The sequence below is a fragment of the Cervus elaphus genome, chromosome 19 (assembly GCF_910594005.1).
Source record: "Cervus elaphus chromosome 19, mCerEla1.1, whole genome shotgun sequence".
NCBI lineage: Eukaryota > Metazoa > Chordata > Mammalia > Artiodactyla > Cervidae > Cervus > Cervus elaphus.
Genome location: NC_057833.1, coordinates 46970938 through 46989147, shown reverse-complemented (window position 1 = coordinate 46989147; position 18210 = coordinate 46970938). Strand labels below are relative to the sequence as shown.

Here is an 18210-nt window from a genome sequence, read left to right as displayed (position 1 = left end):
TTATAAATCTACCATTTACTGAGCACTTCATTTTATGTCAGACTCTGATTTAAGTTTTACATAAATTACTCCACCTCACACACTCTCTTACAGATGGTGGTAATGGTAAAGAATCCACCTTCCAATGCAGGAAATGACAGAGCGGTGGGTTAGACCCGTGGATCGAGATCCCCTGTAGTAGGAAATGGCAACCCACTCCAGTGTCCTTGCCTGGAAAATTCCGTGGACAGAGGAGCCTGGCGGGCTATAGTACACAGGGTCGCAAAGAGTCAGACATGACTGAGCTTGCCTGCACCACCACCATCCCACCTTATACATAAAAGCATCACAGGAAGGGAGTTCTGTTTTCATCTCCACTTTATAGATGATGAAACTAAAAACAGTTAAGCAATCTGCCCTATATTTATAATGTAATGCAACAGATCTAAACACAGACATAGAAGAAAATTTTTACAGAATGATATACAGTTCTCATTTTAAATATATATAAGAGCTAAATATACTCATTAACATACAGAATTAGTTGAATAAATATATATCAAATGGTTAAAAGTGGTTGTCTCAATAAAAGAATATTTTAAAAAGCACTGACTTTCAACAATGTACACCTCTATGTACATGTACGTTTTAAGATATACCTGAATTATCTTTGTAATCAGAGTTTTGTTTTTTTTTTAGTTAATAACTGAAAAAGAGATAGCAATTCCTGTGGAAGAGAGGAATCACAAGCCAGGTTACAGTGCTGGCTTCAGCAGCACATATACTAAAATTGGAACCATACACAGAAGATTAGTATGGTCCCTGAACAAGTATGACATGCTTCGTGAAGCCGTCCATATTTTTATACCTATGGGTGATTCGTTGATGTATGGCAGAAGTCAACACAATATTGTAAAGCAATTATCCTTCAATTAAAAATAATTTTTTTTTATGGGAATGCAAACTAGTACAGCCACTATGGAAAACAGTGTGGAGATTTCTTAAAAAACTGGAAATAGAACTGCCATATGACCCAGCAATCCCACTTCTGGGCATACACACTGAGGAAACCAGATCTGAAAGAGACACGTGCACCCCAATGTTCATCGCAGCACTGTTTATAATAGCCAGGACATGGAAGCAACCTAGATGCCCATCAGCAGATGAATGGATAAGGAAGCTGTGGTACATATACACCATGGAATATTACTCAGCCATTAAAAAGAATTCATTTGAACCAGTCCTAATGAGATGGATGAAGCTGGAGCCCATTATACAGAGTGAAGTAAGCCAGAAAGATAAAGAACATTACAGCATACTAACACATATATATGGAATTTAGAAAGGTGGTAACGATAACCCTATATGCAAAACAGAAAAAGAGACACAGAAATACAGAACAGACTTTTGAACTTTGTGGGAGAATGTGAGGGTGGGATATTTCAAAAGAACAGCATGTATACTATCTATGGTGAAACAGATCACCAGCCCAGGTGGGATGCATGAGACAAGTGCTCCGGCCTGGTGCACTGGGAAGACCCAGAGGAATCGGGTGGAGAGGGAGGTGGGAGGGGGGATCGGGATTGGGAATACATGTAAATCCATGGCTGATTCATATCAATGTATGACAAAACCCACTGGAAAAAAAAAATAAAAATTTAAAAAAAAAAAAATAATTTTTTTTTTTAAAAAGAAGCCACAGTACAGAATATTGGGAATGAGAAGGAAAGAAAGGAAAAATATAAACTACTTTTTTTCAAGAAACTTAACTAGGAAGAGAAGGAATACTATAGGGTCCTACTGAGAAGAACTTTTCCTATTTATCTGTTTTCTTTTAACGGAATCTTTGAACGTATTTATAGGGTAAAGGGAAGAATGAAACAAAGGTCCAAGAGAGGAAAAGGTTATAGATATTACATGAGGAGAATGAGATTCCAAAAGATAAAAGTATCAAGAGTACAACAGGCGCTTTCAATATTTATCTGAGACAATGACTTTCACATAACTGAAAACATATTTCTATAAAGTTGGAAATTTCTGCAGTGAGCATGCATTACTTTGGTAATCCAAACAAATGGGGAGGGTTATTTTAAATATCCATACACTTTACTGGGAAAAATTATATATGCATTTTATTCCAACTCAAAATCCCCCCATTTTTCACATTTGGAGAAACACAAGGGGGAGCTTGTTTAAGAGTATATGAGGTGATAGTAATGCTCTAATACTGAAGATGGTAACAGATGCAGATATGGATAACAAATAAAATTATTTAAATGAGTTACTGAAAATGTCTCATAATCAAAACTCATAATTTAAAACTAACTGGGGATGCCTTCTTGCAGAGCATGAATCTGTAACTATTGTGGTACACTTAAGCTTTAACAGATTTTTATTTTCTTAGTAACTATAATATTTTGCCAAGTTTTCTCCTAGATTAACAGCTTGGCATAATATGGCAGTTGTTCCACTTCTCTCATAGCATTTCATTATATTTCACTTCCATTTCAAAGTTATTATTTTAGTGGTATATCCTTCAGTTCTAGAACTAGCATCTACCACTTAAACACTGAAATAAGATTGTCATAGATATAAACATAAAAATATAAAAATTACGTAACAGTGAATATAAAATAACAGCATAGTGGTCATCAAAATCACTTGCAGAAACATATAATGCACAAGTCACTGAGTACACACACCTGTCAGCTTTGGTCCTGATGAAACTTTTAAACTACAGGGTCTCTAATGATTGTGCATTATTTCAAGTTTTATACACTCACACCACTTAAAAACTGGAATTAAATGAGACAGCACTGTAAATCTGGTGGCAGAGAGAGGGAGTTCAAACTAGGGTCTCTGGGATGTACTGAGAGAGAGAGAGACATTGTGCTAGAAAAATAGAATATTAGGAAGAAGGATAAAAACCTTGAGGACACTGATGAAAGACAGAGGAAGACAAGCTGAGCACCAATACAAACGATTATCAATTACTCTGAAGGCAGGAATTAAAAAATGTGAAAAAATTATGAAGCTGTGCTATAAAGTTTGGTCAGCTGTCTTCCAAAGTTGTTCTTACCAAAGTTCTCAACAAAGTAAGAACTTACCAAAGAAAGAACTGAAATGAAGGTCTGCGTTAGGGATTGAGAGTTACAGGATAGATGGTACCAAAGATACGTACTGAATTTGAATATGGACTGACAATAGCACTATTGGACATACTACCATTGTATCAACTTAAATTTTTTCAGTCTGCTAATTGTATACTAGATGTTTATAGGGAAAGTCATATAAAATAAATTCCTTTTTCACTGGAGAACTGTGCTCAAGTATTTAAGGCTAAAGATCATGCCTGCAATTTGCTCTCAAATGGGTGAGCAAGAATAAATTTTAAAAGTGTGTGTACATAGGTACAGGAAACAAGCAAATGTGACAAAATGACAACTTCACTATTCTTGTAATTTTCCTGTAGATGTACACTTTTTCAAAAGAATAAAAATTTTTAAAAGAGAAATTGGAAAAGAGTCCAAAATAACAGTAAAATATAAGTCCTGTAAGAAAACTACAAAGTGCTACCGGCATTCAGAAGGGATTTGTCTCAGAGAAAAGATGAGTAAAGATCTCACATGGACAGTTTCTGAGTTGGGTCATGTAAGATGGATAAAGTGCAGACATTCCAATTGGAATATACATACCAAACCATTTTCAGAAGCCACTGCTACAGAGAGTAATTTCACTTCCCTATGTTAAAAGTGACAAGTGAAAGTGTCAGTCATCATTGAGTCATGTCCGACTCTGCGATCCCATGGACTACAGCCCGCCAGGCTCCTCTGTCCATGGAATTCTCCAGGAAAGAATACTGGAGTGTGTTGCCATTCCTATGTTAACTACATCCTATGTGTTTTCTACAAACTAGCCTGTTCTCTATTAAAATTACTTTTGTTGTTCAGTCACTCAGTTGTGTCTGACTCTTTGTGACCCCAAAGACTACAGCACGCCTTGTCCTTCACCATCTCCCAGAGTTTGCTCAAACTATGTCCATTGAGTCGGTGATGTCATCCAACCATCTCATCCTCTGTCATCCCCTTCTCCTCCTGCCCTCAGTCTTTCCCAGTATCAGGGTTTTTTCCAACGAGTCAGCTCTTCGCATCAGGTGGCCGAAGTATTGGAGTTTCAGCTTCAGCATCAGTTCAGTTCAGTCGATCAGTCATGTTGGACTCTTTGAGACCCTAGACTACAGCATGCCAGGCTTCCCTGTCCATCACCAACTCCTGGAACCTACTCAAACTCATCTCCATCGAATCGGTGATGCCATCCAACCATCTCATCCTCTGTTGTCCCCTTCTCCTCCTGTCTTCAATGTTGCCCAGCATCAGGGTCTTTTCTAATGAATCTGTTCTTTGCATCAGGTGGCAAAAGTATTTCAGTTTCAGATTCAGCATCAGTCCTTCCAATGAATATTCAGGACTGATTTCCTTTAGGATGGACTGGTTGGATCTCCTTGCAGTTCAAGGGACTTCTCAAGAGTCTTCTCAACACCACAGTTCAAAAGCATCAATTCTTCAACGCTCAGCCTTCTTTCTGGACCAACTCTCACATCCATACATGACTACTGAAAAAACCATAGCTTTGATTAGACAAACCTTTGCTGGCAAAGTAATGTCTCTGCTTTTAAAAACGCTGTCTAGGTTTGTCATAGCTTTTTTTCAAAGGAGCAAGTGTCTTTTAATTTCATGGCTGCAGTCACCAACTGCAGTGATTTTGGAGCCCAAGAAAATAAGGTCTGTCACTCTTTCCACTGTTTCCCCTTCTATTTGCTATGAAGTGATGGGACCTGATGCCATGATCTTCGTTTTCTGAATGTTAAGCTTTAAGCCAGCTTTTTCACTCTCCTCTTTCACTTTCATCAAGAGGCTCTTTAGTTCCTCTTCGCTTTCTACCATAAGGGTGGTATCATCTGCATTATTGATATTTCTCCTGGCAATCTTGATTCCAGCTTGTGCTTCATCGAGCCTGGCATTTTGCATGCAGTACTCTGCATAGAAGTTAAATAAGCAGGGTGACAATATACAGCCTTGCCATTCTACTTTCCCAACTTTGAATCAGTCTGTTGTACCATGTCCAGTTCTAACTGGAGCTTCGTGACCTGCATACAGGTTTCGCAGGAGACAGGGAAGGTGGTCTGGTATTCCCATCTCTACGAATTTTCCATAGTTTGTTGTGATCCACACAGTCAAAGGCTTTAACGTAGTCAATGAAACAGAAGCAGATGTTTTTCTGTATTCTCTTGCTTTTTCTATGATTCAACGGATGATGGCAATTTCGTTCTTCTGCCTTTTCTAAACCCAGCTGGTAAATTCAAATTACTCATTTTTCTCTTATTTTATTAACTATAGTGTCATATTTTCATTGTCTAGGTAACAAATCCAATTACTAAGCAAGTTTATTAAATTAAGTCAAAGAAAAATATCTGCCTTAAAGTCTGAAATTCTAAGTTCTAATCTCAGTTTTCCCAAATGATAATAACGTAAGTTTAGGCAGTCACAACATCCCTGAATTACAGTTTGCTGAATTTTAAAGCAAGTATCAGCTCTAAGTACTAAAGACCAAAATCTGACTTAACTCATATATATTAGGAGATTACTAGTAAGCAAGAATCCATAATCCTGTAATATCTCAAAATATAATAATGCATGTGAAGGTGCCCTTTAAAACTATGTAACTTGAAAACCAGGTTTTTATAATCCTTTCCTATGGAACATGTGAACATTTTTTTTAAGAAAGGAAGAAAGAACACAATGTACCAGTTTAAAAATTAATACTATAATATGTTTAAACCAGTAATGTTTCTCAAATTTTATTTTACTAATTTCGATGCAAAAGACTAAAGAAAAGGCTCTGTCACCTGACTCTTTACTCTTACATACCAAAAATAATACCGCAAAGAAAAGGCATTCAGATGGAACAGAGAAACAGAAGTCACTATTCTGGCTGATTCTAGTTCTGAGGCAGTGAAAATTCAAAATGAATTTGGGAAAACTGTGAGCATGCAAGAACATGCTCAAAGACAAATGTATATGCATGTCCAAAGGGCATGGAGGGGTCCCTTCAAGAGATCCTCCACATTTGGAGTAATCTGAGTATCCAAAGAGAAGTAACTGAAATCTATATGCAGGTCAAGAAGCAACAGTTAGAACTGGACATGGTACAACAGACTGGTTCCAAATCGGGAAAGGAGTATATCAAGGCTGTATATTGTCACTCTGCTTATTTAACTTATATGCAGAGTACATCATGCAAAATGCCAGGCTGGGTGAAGCAAAAGCTGGAATCAAAGATTGCCAGAACTATCAATAACCTCAGATATGCAGATGACACCACCCTTATGGCAGAAAGCCAAGAACTATAGAGCCTCTTGACGAAAGTGAGAGTAAAAAAGTTGACTTAAAACTCAACATTCGGAAAACTAAGATCATGGCATCCAGTCCCATCACTTCATGGCAAATAGATAGGGAAACAATGGAAACACTGAGAGACTTTATTTTAGGGGGCTCCAAAATCACTGCAGATGGTGATTGCAGCCATGAAATTAAAAGACGCTTGCTCCTTGGAAGAAAAGCTATGACTAACCTAGACAGCATATTAAAAAGTAAAGACACTGCTTTACCAACAAAGGTCCATGTAGTCAAAGCTATGGTTTTTCCAGTAGTCATGTATGAATGTGAGAGTTAGACTATAAAGAAAGCTGAGTGCCAAACAATTGATGCTTTTGAACTGTGGTGTTGGAGAAAACTCTTAAAAGAGTCCCTTGGACTGCAAGGAGATTCAATCAGTCCATGCTAAAGGAAATCAGTCCTGAATATTACTTGGAAGGACTGATGCTGAAGCTGAAACTCCAGTACTTTGGCCACCTGATGTGAAGAACAAACTCATTGAAAAAGACCCTGATGCTGGGAAAGACTGAAAGTGGGAGGAGAAGAGGATGACAGAGGATGAGATGGTTGGATGGCATCATCAACGCGATGGAGATGAGTTTGAGTAGGTTCCAGGAGTTGGTGATGAACAGGGAGGCCTGGCATGCTGCAATCCATGGGGTCGCAAAGAGTCAGACATGACTGAGCAACTCAACTGAACTGACTGAACTGAATAACTGAAATAGACTGCAAACACTAAATAAGTAACATCCTTCAGTCCATGGTGACAGTTGGTTTTTTAACAGTGATAGTTTTATTCAGAAGACCAAGAATAAAGTGTGGGTGTAGGGCTATTTAGTCACCTTTGCAGGGGACCATCATACAAACTACTCTAAAAACTAGTCATTAAAAGAAAATATAAGCTTTATCCTATCTTTTTTAGGAGAAACAAAGTTTCAACTCTAACTGATGGGGATAAATACTTTTTACAGAAGAACACCAACTAATAAATACAAATGGAATGATAAAATTAGAAAGAATAATCAACACATTTTGAAACTTCTAATGGAATAAGTGATGTAGGCAAAGATCATTAATGGGCGAATCAGGTAAATATTAACTCAATACAAGGTGCTAAAGTGCTACCCCCAAAGATACTTAATAACTACAAAAAGAAAATCATAACTGTACAAGAGGGATCTGGAGGTCACCACCCCTAAGTAATCATACTTAATTATCACAAGTGCAACAACCTGATATTGTATGCTTCCTGCTGTGATGCAATCTGAAGTACCATGTATCATTATGAAGTCTGCTTACCAAAAATGAGTCTAATCAACCTTGACATCTAACTCCTGTTATCAGAAATGTAAGACTTATTGAAATGACTTAACATGAAAAAAGACTGCTAAACAAATATACAATATGTGTTATACTATAAGACAACTGGCATGGTCTCTTCAAAAAGTCATTTAAAGTGGTAAAAAAAGATGGGGAGGCCATTCCTCTAGATTTTAAGCGAGTAAAGACAATGTACCAGTTTTGGTATGTGCCCTCCTGACTCACTGCATTGCCTGCCCCCAGACTTTCACATCTGCTTTTCACCCTGAGCCACCCTGGCAACACCTCATGCCTCTGGCCTGTCGTCCACAGTTCACCTTCTCACCTCCTTACTTGCAGCTTTCCTGTAAAACCAAATACCATATCCCCTGCACCCACAAATCCACAACCCTGAAGTGCAGGGGAACTGACGGTCACCAGAAGCCAGAAGTTAAATTCTCTATGGCTTCTCAGAGATGCTATACCCAAGATTCAGCAATCAGTCACACTTAGTGGCAGGAAGCATCCTTGTATTAGTTTTTCCTTATTTCCAGCTTATTCACCTTTTCCCTTACTTGTGCTCCCTAGAAGTGAATGAACTCTCTAAATAAAGTACCTAATAAAGCATTAGCTCTCTGCCTCAAGTTCTATTATCAGGGAAATTTAGATAAAAATTGACTTGATCAGATTCAGTACATGAATCTTAACTGGCTTTTTAAAAGTCCTAAAAGACAGATCAGAATCAATTGTGGATTGGAGAGATAATTTAATAATATTTATTAACTTTCTTAGGTGTGATAATAGTTGCAAGGTTACACAGGAGAATGTTTGACTATTCTTACTCATAGGAGATATATGAAGTTTTTACAAGTTAAGTGCATGATGTCTATGCCTTGTTTTCAAATAGATTCCCCAAATACCATACAGAGAAAAGGCAAATGTTATAAAATATTAGTAAATGTTGACTCTACGTGAATGTTTGTTGGTCTATTCTTTTCATTTTACAAAATATCTCATAATGCAGTCACTTAGCAACTCCATTATCACATATATCCATCCTTAACTGGATTACTGAAACAGATTCCTAACAGGTCTCCTGCTCTACCCTTACTATTTTGTTGAATTTTTTGCTGAATTTTGTTGAATTTTCAACAAAACATCTCGAATGATCCTTTTAAAGGTTAGGTTAAACGATGCCACTCCTCTGTCCAAAACTTTGCAAACGCCTCACATGATCTGCCCTTGTCTTAGACTCTGACCTCATCTCCCACTGCTCCTTACTCACTCCGCTCTAGCCCTGCTGGCCATACTGCTATTTCTCATATATTCCAGCCTTCTTCTTGCCTTGGTTTTTACACTGGTTGTCCCTCAAACGTTGCATTAACTTCCAATTCTTTATACAAGTATCACCTCAACCAGGCCTACCATAAATACCCTATTTAAAATTGCAAAGCATCTCCCCCACACACAATCTGGCATCCCTGTTCCTCTTAATCCCCTATTCTTTCTTTCCTCTCGTATCACTTATCACCTTCTAACCTACTAGATAAATGCAATAGGTACTCAGTATCTGTTGACTAAATGAACTGACATTCAAAATAAAATGACCAGTGACCAAAGAAGAAAAGAATTCTAAAAGATGACTGGAGAAACAGGCAGTGGCCAACCAATTTGGGATTTCTGAGTCTCATGAGGGATTTCCTACTTCATTCCGAGAGGAATGGAAATCCAATGAAAGGTAATGACATAATTTGCATTTTATAAAGATAATCTTGTAAATAAACTGGTCATAAATTCAAAAAGGGAAAGTGCGAATACAAACAGGTCAAGAATTTAGGCCAAAAATGAGGATGGTTTAGACTAGAGTGGCAAGAATGAGACATATTGGAATGCTGATTCATGTGAAACTTTGCAAACTGCAGCACAAATTAGATATAAATGTGAAAGCCAAAATAAAAGCCTCTAACAAATAATACAGTAGAATATCTTTATGACCTAAGAGTTGGAAAACACTTCAAAAGGCACAAAAAGCATTAAGCATAAATTGAACTATATAAAAAAAATCTTTATTATTAAAAGATTGTACTTGATAATTAAAAGATTAAAAAGAACGCTTCAGAGTGGGGAAAAAAATACATATTACACATGTATCTGACAAAGGAATCATTCCAGATAGAGACCTCCTACAAATCAATAAGACAGAAAACATAACTCAGCAAAAAGTGTGTTAAAACTTGAACACTTCAAAAAAGATAGCAAAATGAACAGTAAACATATGAAAAGGTGTTTGTTAATCTTGTTAATGAGGAAGTGCAAATACAACTATGAAGTACCAGTACACACCTACCAGAATGGCTGAAATTATTGATAAAAAGACAAATGATAACAAGTGTTGACCATTACATGAAAAATGAAACTTACTTTGCACATAATGTAATTATGTTAATAAAACATTATATTTTATAATATATATTAGTTATATTAATAAAACCAATTATATTAATTGTCTTACATAATTATATAAGTTATATTAATAAAAACATGTATAATCATTTTGCAAAACTGTTTCCATTATGTTCTAAAACTAAACATATCATTTTCACAATTGGGTGTATATGCAACAGAAACACATACACAGGTGCCCAAAAAATGTACACAGTTCTGCTGTGTTATTCTAAAAATGTATATTTGTTCCAATGCAACTGATGTATTAGGGAACAATATGAACAAAGCACAAATTTCACATTTGCTTATGCACAATCCTATCTATGAGAAACACTAGGTAAGGACAGAAAATTGAACCCAGATGGAAAAAGACACATAGGAATACATAAAATGTACATATTTCAGGCTTTAGTTTGAGTGTTATGAGTCACATTGGTGGTGTAACTTCTCATCTACTTTCAAATAACTCTCCCGACCAGCACTTCACAATAACTCACAAGCCTCAACCAGGCCACACACTCCCGTATCAAGCAAGATTTTTTTTTCATGGTAAAATGTCATATATATTGTAATTTATGCATTTCTTAATCATTTAACATTTGCAAAACTGTGCTGCCATTTTCATTAGATCCTTAGCTTTGGTATATGTGGCACTTATAAGTTTTAACTTTTGAGTCCCCCATTTTCTAAATACATAAGCCCTGTGATTTTTATTAAACACCTCTGCAAAATATGGTGATTTTTAAGAAGTTAAACACTGTGCTATGGCAGATATAACCATAAAAGAATATCCAAAGCAGCACTAACCCAAAACTAGAAACAAGTCAAATATTCATCATCAACAGAATGGATAAATACAGTGTGGTTATATCATACAATGGAATATTAAATAGCAGTAATAATGGAAAAACTTCAAATTATGAATGAAATTCACACATGAAAAAAAGCTAGATACAAGAAGCTAGAGTACGTACTATATGAATCTATTAATATGTAGTTTTAAAAGAGGCAAAACATATATGGTGTTAGAAATTAAGATAGCCCTTTGAGGAAAGGGGAGTAGGTAGTGAATACAAAAGGTAAGAGGGAGATTTGGGGGGTATACTGGTATATTTCTTTTTTAAAATTGAAATATAAAGGACATACTATAAAATTCACCAAATTTTAAAGTGCACAATTCAGTGGTTTTTAGTATATTCACGGAGTTTTGCAACTATTATCACTGTCCAATTCCAGAACCCATTAGCAGTCATTCCATTTTTTCCCCCTGACTTGATGTATTCACAATGCAGTAATTCATCAAGCTGCTGCTGCCACTGCTAAGTCACTTCAGTCGTGTCCAACTCTGTGCGACCCCAGAGACGGCAGCCTATCAGGCTCCTCTGTCCCTGGGATTCTCCAGGCAAGAGCACTGGAGTGGGTTTCCATTTCCTTCTCCAATGAATGAGAGTGAAAAGTGAAAGTGAAGTCGCTCAGCTCAGTCGGTCCAGTTCAGTCACTCAGTCATGTCTGACTCTTTGTGACCCCATGAATTGCAGCACACCAGGCCTCCCTGCTCCATCACCAACTCCCGGAGTCGACCCAAACCCATGTCCATTGAGTCGGTGATGCCATCCACCCATCTCATCCTCTGTCGTCCCCTTCTCCTCCTGCCCTCAATCTTTCCCAGCATCAGGGTCTTTTCCAATGAGTCAACTCTTCGCATGAGGTGGCCAAAGTATTGGAGTTTCAGATTCAACATCAGTCCCTCCAATGAACACCCAGGACTGATCTCCTTAGGATGGACTGGTTGTATCTCCTTGCAGTCCAAGGGACTCTCAAGAGTCTTCTCCAACACCACAGCTCAAAAGCATCAATTCTTCGGCACTCAGCTTTCTTTATAATCCAACTCTCACATCCATACATGACTAATGGAAAAACCATAGCCTTGACTAGACAGACCTTTGTTGACAAAGTAATGTCTCTGCTTTTAAATACGCTATCCAGGTTGGTCATAACTTTCCTTCCAAGAATTAAGCATCTTTTAATTTCATGGCTGCAATCACCATCTGCAGTGATTTTGGAGCCCCCAAAAATAAAGTCTGACACCATTTCCGTTGTTTCCCTATCTATTTGCCATGATGTGATGGGACTGGATGCCATGATCTTAGTTTTCTGAATGTTGAGCTTTAAGCCAACTTTTTCACTCGCTTCCTTCACTTTCATCAAGAGCTTTTTTAGTTTCTCTTCACTTTCTGTCATAAGGGTGGTGTTGTCTGCATATCTGAGGTTACTGACATTTCTCCCGGCAATGGCCAACTCTTCGCGACCCCATGGACTACAGCCCACCAGGCTCCTCCGTCCATGGGATTTTCCAGGAAAGAGTACTGGAGTGGGGTGCCATTGCCTTCTCCACTCATCAAGCTATACATTTATAATTTGTGGACCTTTACATATGAATATTATACAGTACCTCAATAAACGTATAAAGTTACTGTTTAGAGGACTTCAGATTAAACCCAGTAGACTGAATATATGCTTTAACTCTACTATCTCCTAACTCAAATTAAAGCAGGTGAATTATTTTACAGCATTAAATACAAGGTCAAACAGAAAGGGAAAAGAGATATCCTCCCTATACCACTGAGTCAGGTAATTTCACTCCCATAAAAATAAACTCACAAGGGTTGAAAAGGGGGACCAAAAGATAGCAGAGACAACTGAAAACAAGACTACATTACTGAAAGTGGATACCCTGTGTATTATTTTTGTTCTATTGCTGTTCAGGTGCTAAGTCATGTCTGACTCTTTGTGACCTCATAGACTACAGCACATCAGGCTTCCCTGTCCTCCACTATTTCCCAGTTCAGTTCAGTCACGTCCGACTCTTTGAGACCCCATGAATCACAGCACACCAGGCCTCCCTGTCCATCACCAACTCCCGCAGTCCACCCAAACCCATGTACATTGTGTCGGTGATGCCATCCAACCATCTCATCCTCTGTCATCCCCTTCTCCTCCTGCCCTCAATCTTTCCCAGCATCAGGGTCTTTTCAAATGAGTCAGCTCTTCACATCAGGTGGCCAAAGTGTTGGAGTTTCAGATTCAACATCAGTCCCTCCAATGAACACCCAGGACTGATCTCCTTGTCCAAGGGACTCTCAAGAATCTTCTCCAACACCACAGTTCAAAAGCATCAATTCTTCTGCGCTAGCTTTCTTTATAGTCCAACTCTCATATCCATATATGACTACTGGAAAAACCACAGCCTTGACTAGACAGACCTTTGTTGACAAAGTAATATCTCTGCTTCTTAATATGCTGTCCAGGTTGGTCATAACTTTCCTTCCAAAGAGCAAGTGTCTTTTAATTTCATGGCTACAATCACCATGTGCAGTGATGATTTTGGAGCCCAGAAAAATAAAGTCAGCCACCATTTCCACTGTTACCCCATCTATTTGCCATGAAGTGATGGGACTGGATGCCATGATCTTAGTTTTCTGAATGCTGAGCTTTAAGTCAACTTTTTCACTCTCCTCTTTCACTTGCATCAAGAGGCTCGTTAGTCCTTCTTCACTTTCTGCCATAAGGGTGGTGTTATCTGCATATCTGAGGATATTGATATTTCTCCCGGCAATCTTGATTCCAGCTTGTGCTTCTTCCAGCCCAGCGTTTCTCATGATGTACTCTGCATGTAAGTTAAATAAGCAGGGTGACAATATACAGCCTTGACGTACTCCTTTTCGTATTTGGAACCAGTCTGTTGTTCCATGTTCAGTCAGAACTGCATCGAGGTTTCTCAAGAGGCAGGTCAGGTGGCCTGGTATTCCCATCTCTTTCAGAATTCTCCACAGTTTGCTCAAATTCATGTCCATTGAGTCGGTGATGCTATCTAACCATCTCATCCTCTGCTGCCCTCTTCTCCTCCGGCCTTTAATCTTTTCCAGCATCAGGGTCTTTTTCAATAAGTCAGCTCTTCGCATCAGGTGGTCAAAGTTTTGGAGCTTTAGCATCAGTCCTTCCAACAAATATTCAAGGTTGGTTTTCTTTAGAATTGACTGATTTGATCTCCTTGCAGTCCAAGGGACTCTCAAGAGTCTTCACCACCACCACAGTTCGAAAACATCAATTTTTCAGTGGTTGAACTTCTTTGTGGTCCAACTCTCACATCCGTACATGACAAAAACCCTAGCTTTGACTAAATGAACCTCTGTCGGCAAAGTGATGTCTCTGCTTTTTAATATGCCATCTAGGTTTGTCATAGCTTTTCTTCCAAGAAGCAAGCATCTGTTAATTTCAAGGCTGCAGTCACTGTCAGGAGGGATTTTGGAGCTCAAGAAAATAAAATCTGTCACTGCTTCTAACGTTTTTCTCTTCTATTTGCCACCAAGTGATGGGACTAGAGGCCAAGATCTTAGTTTTTTGAATGCTGAGTTTTAAGCCAGCTTTTTCACTCTCCTATTTCACCCTCATCAAGCAGCTCTAGTTCCTCTTCACCTTCTGCCGTTAGAGTGGTATCATCTGCATACAGGAGACTGTTATTTCACCTGGCAATCTTGATTCCAGCTTGTGATTCATCCAGCCCTGCATTTCAAATGATGTACTCTGCATATAAGTTAAATAAGCAGGGTGACAACATTCCTTGATGTACTCTTTTCCCAATTTTGAATCAGGCTCTTGTTCCATGTCCAGTCCTAACTGTTGCTTCTTGACCTGCACACAGGTTTTGCAGGAGGCAGGTAAGGCGGTCTGGTATTCCCATCTCTTGAAGAATTATCCAGTTTGTTGTGATCCACACAAAGGCTCTAGCATAGTCAATGAAGCAGAAATGTTTTTTCTGAAATTCTCTTGCTTTTTCTATGATCCAATGTATGCTGGCAATTTGATCTCTGGTTCCTCTGCCTTTTCTAAACTCAGGTGTATATCTGGAAGTTCTTGGTTTACACACTGTTGAAGTCTAGCTTGAAGGATTTTGAGCATTATCTTGCTAGCATGTGAAATGAATGCAATTGTGCAGTAGTCTGGACATTCTTTGGCGCTGTCCTTCTTTGGGACTGGAATGAAAACTGACCTTTTCTAGTCCTGTGGCCATTGCTGACTTTTCCAAATTTGCTGGCATATTGAGAGTAGCACTTTCACAGCATCATCTTTTAGGATTTGAAATAGCTCAGCTGGAATTCCATCAGTTCCACTAGCTTTGTTTGTAGCGACGCTTCCTAAGGCCCACTGGACTTCACACTCCAGGATGTCTGGCTCTAGGTGAATAACCACACCATCATGGTTATCCTGGTCATTAAGACCTTTTTTGTATACTTCTGTGTATTCTTGCCACCTGTTCTAATCTCTTCTGCTTCTGTTAGGTCCTTATAATTTCTGTCCTTTACCGTGCCCATCTTTGCATGAAATGTTTCCTTGATATCTCCAATTTTCTTGAATCGATCTCTAGTCTTTCCTATTCTATTATTTCCCTCTACTTTGTACTGTTGAAAGCAAAAGGCCTTATCTCTCCTTGCTAGTCTCTAGAGTCCTGCATTCAGTTGAATGTATCTTTCCTTTTCTGCCTTGCTTTTCACTTCCCTTCTTTCCTCAGCTATTTGTAAAGCCTCCTCAGACAACCACTTTGCTTATGGTTACTGTTTCTTGTACAGTGTTACAAACCTCTGTCCATAATTCTTCAGGCACTCTACGAGATTTAATCCCTTGAATCTATTCATACCTCTACTGTATAATAGTATTATTATAGTATATAATAGTATACTATGTAGTATGTAATGGTAATTCATCACCTGTACTGTATAAAGAATTTCTTTTTAATCTACCTAAATTAACTCTCTTTTATCACAGAGTCACACTATACTTTTTGATCTGCAACCTACTTTCAATCATTTAATAACATATAGGAGATACAGAGACTTGTACTTTTATGCCTGCTACTTTATATTGCATTAAGTGGCTGTACAATAACATGTTTATCCAGTTTCTTACTGATACTCATTTGGATTGCTTTGTTTTTTACTAATATTACAAGTAGTATTGTAATGAACATACATACATATATTTTTAATATATATTAATAGTTTGTGAGAGTCCATCCATGACATACACTGGATCAAAGGATATGAATATTTACTGTTAAGCTATCTTTAAAAATTGTTACACCACAGTGTTTTCCTACCAACAGTATAAGAGTTTCTGTTTCCTCATATTTAAACTTTGACAGTCAAGTTAGTGAAGAATATTCTGTTAATTTTTTTTAAGTTACATTGAACATCTCTTCATAGGTTTATTGGCCTGTTTATATTTCTTTTCCTTCAAACTGCCCATTCCTATCCTTTGGTCACTTTCCTATTGAATTTGGCCTTTTTCTTCTTACTGACCTATAAGAGGTTTCCTGAGTTAAAAGGGTTAGAAATTCATTCCTTTTTTTATACGTGATGGAATTTCTTCCCAGTCTATCATTTCTTATTTCTTCATTGTATCTTTCAAGATACAGAAATTCTACAATTAAAGTTCAAACAATCAAACACTATAAAGTCCACAAAGAAATTCTACAGAGTCAGTAAACTTCTCTTTGAATTTTTCAAGATTTTCTTTGTTGTCATGTTTAGAAAAGCTTTCACTCTATCCAAAAATGATTTAAAAGTTTATTTTCATTTTTTTTTTAAACCTTTGAATCTTCGATCCATTTGAAATGTACTGTATCATCAGGAACAGGATTACCATAGACTAAATGTATAGTTCTCCAAATTCACAGGTTGAAATTCTAACCCCAAATGTGACAGTATTAACAAATGGGGTCTTTGGGAAGTGATTATGTCTCCAGAGTAGAGCTTTTGTGAATGGCTTTAGTGCTCGTACAAAAGAAACCTCAGAGAGCTTCTTCACACCTTCTTCAGTGACGAGGACACAGCAAGAAAATGGTCACTGATGAACCGGAAAGTGAGATCTCACTACACAGTGAGTCTATTAGTGCCCTGATCTTGGACTTCCCATTCTCCAGAACTGTAAGAAATAAATCTGTGTTATTGATAAGCCACTCAGTCTATGGCATCTTGTTTGAGCAGACAAAAAGAAGGTGCATGCCCCCTCTGTTGGAATTTCTCTTTAAATCAGGCAGTTTCTCCTACTCTTGCATTTTGCTTCCTTTCAAATATTCCTCTCCTTAAAATCTCTAAAAGTAATTGCTCTTATTTTATTTTATTTTTTTTTTTTTTTCAACGTGCTGGACCTCAGTTTCGACGAGGAGACGGTAGTGAGTTCTCACTCATTTTGTTGCTCTTATTTTAGAATGGATATGTTTTTATAAAAATGACACATGCTCATTAGTTTTAAAAAGTAACAGAAAAGTACTAAAAAGAAAAAATATCCCCATCACCCACAATCATTAATATTACACAAACATTTCCAAACATCTCACTAGGCATATGTTCAAAGTAAAAGAAAGATATACCAAAACCAAAAAAAGTTATAATTAAATGGAATACTAACTAAATGAATTAGTATTACTAGGCATATGTTCAAAGTAAAAGAAAGATATACCAAAACCAAAAAAAGTTATAATTAAATGGAATACTAACTAAATGAATTAGTATTACTAGGCATATGTTCAAAGTAAAAGAAGGACATACCAAAGCCAAAAAAAGTTATAACTAAATGGAGTACTAATTAAATTAATATTATGATACTAATTAATACTTTAAAAATAGCATTAATTCTTATTTTATTACATCAGAAGAAATAGAAGAAACACAATCACATGGCTACATATTAACTGACAAATGGGAATCTTGCAAGAGTTAGATTAGATATCAACAGTTAAAAAAATAAAAGGGCAAGAAAGAAAAGTGGATAGATGCTTTCCAAGACAAAAATTTTTACTTTAAGAGACTAAGAGAGGCAAGCCCAGGTGGAAATTGATCAATCTCAAATACTTTGCAAAAGTAACTCTTTAAGATAATCCTGCAAAAGTGAACACAAAGTGAAAGAGACAAGATCATGATGCACGCCATTTTGTCTGAAAAAGACTACCTTATTTTTTAATCCAAAAATTAGGGCACTGTGTAAAAATACTCTT

The 18210-nt window shown here is 37.3% G+C and overlaps 1 protein-coding gene and 1 non-coding gene across 12 annotated transcripts in view; one reads left to right on the top strand and one right to left on the bottom strand.

The window, feature by feature from the left end:
- Positions 1-18210, bottom strand: part of DLG1 (discs large MAGUK scaffold protein 1) — a 261867-nt gene that overhangs the window by 219014 nt on the left and 24643 nt on the right. The window lies entirely within an intron of this gene.
- Positions 740-843, top strand: LOC122676223. The gene has a single exon (XR_006335505.1). It is a non-coding gene; the product is annotated as a U6 spliceosomal RNA (small nuclear RNA).